We start from the raw sequence: 7625 nt of genomic DNA, 5'->3' as shown, positions 1-7625 counted from the left end.
GAAAATATTTGGTAACTTAAGAACATACGATTTTAAAGTTTTAAGCTTAGAAAGTTGTTATAATCATACAAATATAATTTTAAAATGTTTTATGTGTTCAAACATGTATGGCTTAATTAAATGATTAATGGAACATATAAATCTAAAGAAAATGAGAAAACTATCATTATAAGAACTGTGTCTGTTTTATCTTTAGTGGGTTAGAGACTCTGGTGATGACCTATATTCTGTATCCCCGTTTAGCAGGGTGTGGTGACACTGGGTGCTGAGGACCACAATGTATGGGTTTTCACCATTGTTTCCAAGCTCTGTGTCAGGATCCTCTCTGTCCACATAAGGTTTCCACTCTGGAACTTTTGGTCAAGCTCAGACATGAGCAAGGGCTCAGCCTTGTGAATAGTCCTCTGGATCTGTTGCAGGGTCTTTAAGAATGTGACAGGGGAATGGCTAGTAACTTTTGCCTAGTGAACATCTCAATATGGGTGGCATCTGACCCTTAGGGCAAAAAGTAGGAGGTTAGTCCAATTTTCATGGCTTTCATTGACACATTTATTTTACCCTTCCTGATTTTTGCAGCCTCTATGCACAATGTAATTTTAGATGAACATATAGGGCCGTTGCCAGATTTAGGGGAGAGTTTGATCATGAAGGTGAGGGCATTGTCAAATCTCAGAGGTAGAGGCAACCCATATACAGAATTTTTTGTCTTGTGATAACAGCAGAGAGTATGGGTCTCTTGCTCAACAAGAACTGCCATCCATTTGCCTCCTGTTTCTTTTTGTCACTTGGTTTCTTCCTGTGTTCTTTCTGTCAAGGTGAGGAGTCCCCTCTCTCTAAAGAGGGCCTATGGACACTGGCATTGGCAAATGCATGTCAACTGTTTGCAGTATGCATGTCTTTGCCTTTTCCCCAGCAAAATGAATGGGATAAAGCCAGAAGGTCAGCCCTTTGTGTTGAAGTCCATTGGCTGAGGGACTGGGCCTATATCATTCTGGGTGGTGACCACTGCAACCTAGTGTACCTGATTTCATGTTGAACAAAGCTGCTCCATATAAAACCTCTTCATGTCTGTAGGAAGTGCTGAGTGCAGCTGCAGTGGAGCCCAGAGTGGAAGCCAGAGGCTTCCAGCCAGCCCCAGAGCAGAGCAGGATGCAGCAGCCACAACTGCAGAGGTAGCAGCAATCAGGCCTGGGTTCCTGCTTAAGACGGGAGATGAAGCTGATCACATCCACCTTCTACCACAGCTATGGTTGTTTCTGTATTGTCAGACCCTGCCTGCAGGATCTGAGCTTTGAGCTCCTGTTGATCAGAACTGGAGGAGCCAGAGACTGGGCAGTTCCTGGAGTACATTTCCCCTTATGAGGATTGTTATGGGGCCTCTCCACATCCACGGCTATGTCTCTCCTCTGTTCGGGGGAGTCTGATGACCTGAACTTGGCTGCTGTCTTGGAGTGGCTCCTTTGGGTTATTATCTGGTAGTGGGCTGGGTGGGCTGACGGCTATTGTTTTATTAAGTCAGATATGGGTCTGGCCCAGAAGACGTGCCTCATAATGGGTTATTTCAATGTTATGCATCCACCTACTGCAGTTCCCCTCAGGAGGTCCATTACAATGATGGAGATGTAAGTTAATAACAGTTCCTGGCACAAAGTCAATGTATTTATTAGTATGGTTGTAGCAGCAACTGATCACAAAAAAGCAGGCCAAACAAGATCAACTCTTTTGGATAAATAGGCCACTAGCCTCCTCCAGGGTCACAGTGCCTGAGACATCCATCAGAGCCATCCTACTCCACAAAACTCCTTCTGGGCCTGTGTCCACCACCCACAATACTACTCAGGAGCCCCTACTGCTAGCATCACCATAGTAACAGTAGCACTAACTTGCAGCCACAGTTGCTGCCAGAAGAGGGGTGCAGCATGGATGAGCCAGCATGACCTATGAGCCTATGGGAAGTTGTGTATCATCCCAGGGGAAGCAGTAGCTGTTGTCCCAGGAGGGCTCACTTCCCTTCTCTTTTAGATCTTTGACTCCAATCAATAGAAGTGACAGAAATATACAGAGAGATAAATACATAGAGAAAATTATCAGGGTCCCAACCATACATTCATGCACCTGAAGAGACCATATGGACTCCAGTCATAGATCCTCACCACCTGCAATTCATTGGCATCCTAAACAGAAGGTGCCTTAACCAAACTTAACTCTAGAGGTGACAAACCAGGCAACTTTCAATTTTGATCCATTTTTGGGGTGGAGGTGTCAGATTCCTTTAAAGCATTGGCCATCAAAGAGATTTCATGAGGAACATCTCAGGTTGTACAACTCTCAGAGTTCTTGACCATTACACTTTCCATCTCCAGGAAACTCCAAGACCACCAGTGTTTCAAGGTCTGGACCCGAGATGGAGGTATGTTACTGGGAGTGGATTTTGAGGTTGCAAAGGCCCCCACCATTCCCAGTTAGCATTTGTTTTCTTCTACTTCATCAACATCGGAGCTCTCAGCTGTTCATGACACATGTTCTTGCTCTAAAACTCTGAAATTGCAAGTCCACAATTAAATATGTTGTTCTATATGTCGCCTGGGTCACCTGTTTAGTCCTTCTTAGTTCTAGCATTCTGTTAATAGAAATAACAACAAAAATCAAGCTTTCTGATTTTGTAGATTCTTTGCCAGGGCATGGTAAGATCTACCTACCTTCATTATGATGATTTTCAAGACTATACTGATTTCTAAATCTTGCTTTTCTCAAAGACTGGAATGGTTCCCTTGTCAATAACAGATGGGGCCTGCTGATTTCTTTTTACTAAGTCAGGTAATAGTGAAGGGCAGGAAAAGGAAGCTCCAAACACCCAACTGCAATTTGCTGTGAACTTAGCTTTGCTGCACATGGAGGCCATTCTGGGAAGAGAAAGCCATCCATTCCAGGAAGTCCAATGAGAGGAAGTGATTGGCTTCATCCAGAGAATAGGTTGAGTAGAGTTAAAATTTGCATTTCTGATAATTTCCAAGGTAGTGAAGCTACTGGTGCTTGTCCAGGTCACAGTTTCAGAAGTGTTGTCTAGCATGCCTGACTGGTAAGTGAGGAGGTTGTTCAGGTTTTGATATTTATGAAATTTCTACTTTCCAGAACTTTCTAGGAATACATGGCAAGTAGGCTTGAGTCTAAATGAATAAGTTGTCTTCATAGTTTGCATGGTGGGTAATGTTTGTTGATCATCAACTTGACAGCATCTGGAATCTCACTGGAGACACACCTCTAGGCACCCAAGTGGAAGATCATTTGATTATTAGCTCTACTATATAAGGCATTGCTAGATTTAGGTTAGCCTCTGGACATGCCTATGCAGAACTATTTTGATTAGACTAATTGAAGTGGGAAAACCCACCCTCTATGGTTGACTGGGATAGTGGACTGGATATGGTAGATGAAGTGATTTGAATACCAGCATCTCCCTCTGATCTCTGCTTGCAGTCAGTACAAGAGCTCTCAAGCTCCTGCTGTCTTGACTTTCCACTATGGTGCATCTTGCAACTATAAAACAAAGTAAACTTCTCTCCCTTCACTGTTGCTTTTGTACACATATTTAATCAGAGCAACAGAGAAGTGACAAAGCCAATCAACTTTCACTTAAGCTCCTGAAAATCCACAGGAATCTCAGCCAGGAGTCATAACCTATTCTCCAGGAAAACTGGAAATTTAGGAGGAAGAGACACTCTTTCACAGTGCTTCTCCATTCACAAGCATTTTATGGGAACACAGACAATCAAGAGACAGAAAGTGGTCAACTGCAATGGAACTGAAAGGACACAGACCCCAATCACATGGTGGATCCCATGAGTCACATAGTGGATCCCATGAGTCAGAGGGTAGATCCCATTAGCTCTGCTTCCTAAGCCACCGTGTACTTTTTCCCTGCTACCTGACTCCAGCTCCATTTTGCCTGAATCTTTCTGCCATGTGTCATGGTATTACCACTTTGATTTCCCATGATTCTGTGCTTTTCCCTTTGTATTCTGATGGCCATGGTGCCTGTTCAAAAAAACACCATGCTGTGATGGATTTACTCCTGGTAATATCCTATAGCCACATAGTTGAATTCAATCATTAACCTTAGTGGTTTGAATTCTGCTGTGCCTAACACTAGTTTTTGTTCACATTTAGAGGACAGAAACTTTGACTTCTTTTTATCTTTGAGGGGAGTCTTTCGACTAGGCTTCTCTGCCCCTGCACATAGAGTCTCTATGTCCCCTTTCAAGTACATAAATCATAAAATACCCCTCCCTCTGATTCGGTTGGTTTCATAGCATGAAAAACCAGGGCCAGGCTCTTTACAGATTCATTGCTTCCTTACCTTGTCAAGTACAAAGACTGCGGCACTGTATTAGGTGTGACACATACTCTCATGTTCCCTGGTGCCCCTGCCCTCCCCGGTCAGAGTCCACATCCCTGGGTGAGCCCCCAACTCCATCCTATCCCTAGCCTGAGCCCGAGTCCTAGCCTGAGACCAAGCCCATGCCTTAGCCTGAGCCTGAGACCGAGCCCATGCCTTAGCCTGAGCCCAAGCCCTGGCTGTGACCCAAGCTTGAGCCCTAGACCAAGACCTAGCCCTAGACTTGGCCCTAGAACTAACCCTAGTCTGAGCACAAGCCCGAGCTCTGGAACTGGTCCGAGTCGGAGACCAAGCCCTATCCTGAGCCAGAGCACAAACCCTATCCCTATCCCTGGCCCAAGACCTCGCCCAAACCTGAACCCTAGCCCTAGCCTGAGCTTGAGCCCGAGTCTAAGCCTGAGCCCGAGTTCGAGTCTGAGCCCGTGCCCTAGCCGTAGGGTCAACTAAAATACAATTTTATTAGTCTGGTCTCTTAGTCTGCAGCACATCTATCTAGGCTTTTATGACTCTTAGAGTCTCTAGGGAGAAGTAGTGTGTAATTCTTATAGGAGGACTGCATTTATATGTTACTAGTCCTTTTCCCCTTGCAGCTTTTATTACACTTTATTTGTTCTCCATGCTTACTGGCTTAGGTAATATATGCCCAGGGGTATTCTTTTTCAGCTCCAGGCAATTTCATACTCTGTTTGCTCCTTTCACTTTGATAAGTCTCTTATTTAAGTTAAGGACATTTTCTTCTGTATTTTTGTTGAGAATATTTTTTCTTTGTTTTGTTTTTTGGGTTTTTTGCTTTTGACCCGAGTTTCTTTTCCTCCTTCTTATATACTTTATTGTCTTTATCATTTTATTATTATATTTGTTATTTTGTAGAAAAGCCCTATCTATTTCTTGGATGTTTTCTTACAGGATTGACTTTCTTTCTTTACTTTTCCTTCCTTCCTTCCTTCCTCCCTCCCTTCCTTCCTTCCTTCCTTCCTTCCTTCTTTCTTTCTTTCTTTTTTTTCTTTTTTTTTGGAGCGGGGGACTGAACCCAGGGCCTTGCATTTGCTAGGCAAAGGCTCTACCACTGAGCTAAATATCCACCCCCCTCTTTCTTCCTTCCTTCCTCCCTCCCTTTCTTTCTTTCTCTCTTTCTTTCTTTCTTTCTTTCTTTCTTTCTTTCTTTCTTTCTTTCCATTTCCTTTCTTCCTTTTCCCCCTCTACTCTTTTCCTCCTTTTGGATTTAACATATTCCTCTATCTATGCATCCATTCCTCCTATCATCTCTTCAATGCCTAAGATTCTCTATTCAATCTGTTGTAGTCTGTTATTAAAATCTGCATCTGAGAGATTATTTGAGTTCCTACATTTTACTCATCCACATCTCCCTGTTTAGGTTTTCTTTATTCGTTTCCTTCTACAGTTAGGGTTTTCACAGATTTCTTTATTTTTCTCTTTAAAGACCTCTATCATATGTGCAAATGCTGTTTTACACTCTTTTTTTATTCTTGTTCTTCAGTCATGTTGACATATTCAGGGCCTTCTGTGATAGTGTTGATGGTCTCTAATAGACATTTGAATGCCCTGGCTGTTACTGGTTGTGTTTTTATACTAGTCTGTAGGTATCTGGGATTGGGAAGATTGTAATTCTAGGTGCTGGAGTCTGGTTTTGTGTGATAGAAAGTATTTGATCTCAACCATGAATTTCTACCCATCCTTTGTCCAATTAGTTTCTGGATAAAAGATGCATACAAGCTTTATATTTATGATAATCCTTAATTAGCACATGAACTGTGCAGATAGCTATCCTGTACACTATTATGCATATTTCTCAGCCAATAATTTCATTACATAATTTGCCATGGTTTTGTCTGGACTGCTTTTAACCCCAATTAGCCAATTCACATGACCATTATCTAAAGATTCTTACCTCATGGTAGCTTCTCCTCTGCTCTGTTTACCTTCTTCTATCTGCCCCTGTCATGGTCTCCTCCCACTCCAAGCTGGGAACACCAGGGAACACCGATCTCAGTTCTGCACAGCTTTTGAGTGTAGGCATTTTTATTTACAATTCAGAAATAACTTAGGGGTGAGTTCACTTAAGAGTATGGATTAGTGTTTTCTTTCTTTTGTTTTGTTGTTGTTGTTTTTCATTTGGCTTTGTCTGTCTGTTTGTTTGGTTAGTTGGTTTTTGAGACAGTGTTTCTCTATTAGTATTTTCAAAAGCCAATTGTTTGATTAAGATATCTGGGGTCAGAGAAAGGACCACCCATTTCCTTAAATCTTGTTTATGGTAATCAAGAAATTCTACTAAAACTTCTGAAGGGCCCTGTTACCCTTCAGCCCCAGGGTATATAGGTACCTCTGGATATTCTCTAATTTACTTTATTGATCAGGATGGTCTTAAGCTCAGAGATCTGCCTGCCTTTGTCTCCCGAATGGTAGAATTAGAGGCGTGTGCGAGCATGCCAGGCTAGTGCCCTGAATAATTGCAAGAACTGAGTAGTCTCTCCCTGCTAAGAAAGATTTTGATATGCATGCTGTGCAGACATTTTCAGGGAGTCATGAAATCAGTATATCTTGCTGACTCATGCCTGCTGAGGCCTGCCTGGCTCTGCCAGGTAGTCCCAAAGCTGTTTACTATCCAGAGTCTACCGAACTGGATCGCTGATGTATCTGTGAAGGGTTTGTGAGTAGATCAAGCTGCTGCTGCTGACCTGTGAACTGAACTGCCGATTTTCCGTCTGAAAAAACAGATGGGAGTTGCTCTAAAGAACCATTTCTAAACAAGTCCACTTCCCCATATCCTTTCTTTCCCACTACCTCTGGTAAAAATGGCTAAAAGGAAAGTTAAAATACTTAAGAACCATCATTAAAAATAGGTTTTAAAAAGTTGCAGTTATACTCCTGCTTTTTAGTTCCTGAGAAACATCCCTGGCTCTTCTGCAACTTGGTGTGTAGACCAGGGTGGCTTAAAACTTACAGAAATATGTCTGTCTTTGCCTCCTGAGTGCTGGGATTAAAGGCGTGTACCACCACTCCATCCAGTCAACAGCTCTTGAAAAGTTTCACTCACACATGTCATGGTGCTGTTTCTACCACATGAGTCACTAAGAGATAATGACACTCTTACCTTCCCACTCGAGTGGTTCTGTTCAGTACCTCTATTCCAACGCACATGATCCAAATTATTCTTCTGCCCCAAATGTTGCAATTTGGAAGTTAGTGTTGAAATTAAAAGCTTAAAAAG

The sequence above is a fragment of the Rattus norvegicus genome, chromosome 10 (genome assembly GCF_021556685.1).
Source record: "Rattus norvegicus strain SHRSP/BbbUtx chromosome 10, alternate assembly SHRSP_T2T, whole genome shotgun sequence".
Classification (NCBI taxonomy): Eukaryota; Metazoa; Chordata; class Mammalia; order Rodentia; family Muridae; genus Rattus; species Rattus norvegicus.
The sequence above is the reverse complement of the archived record's forward strand: the minus strand, read 5'-3'. Positions refer to the sequence as shown.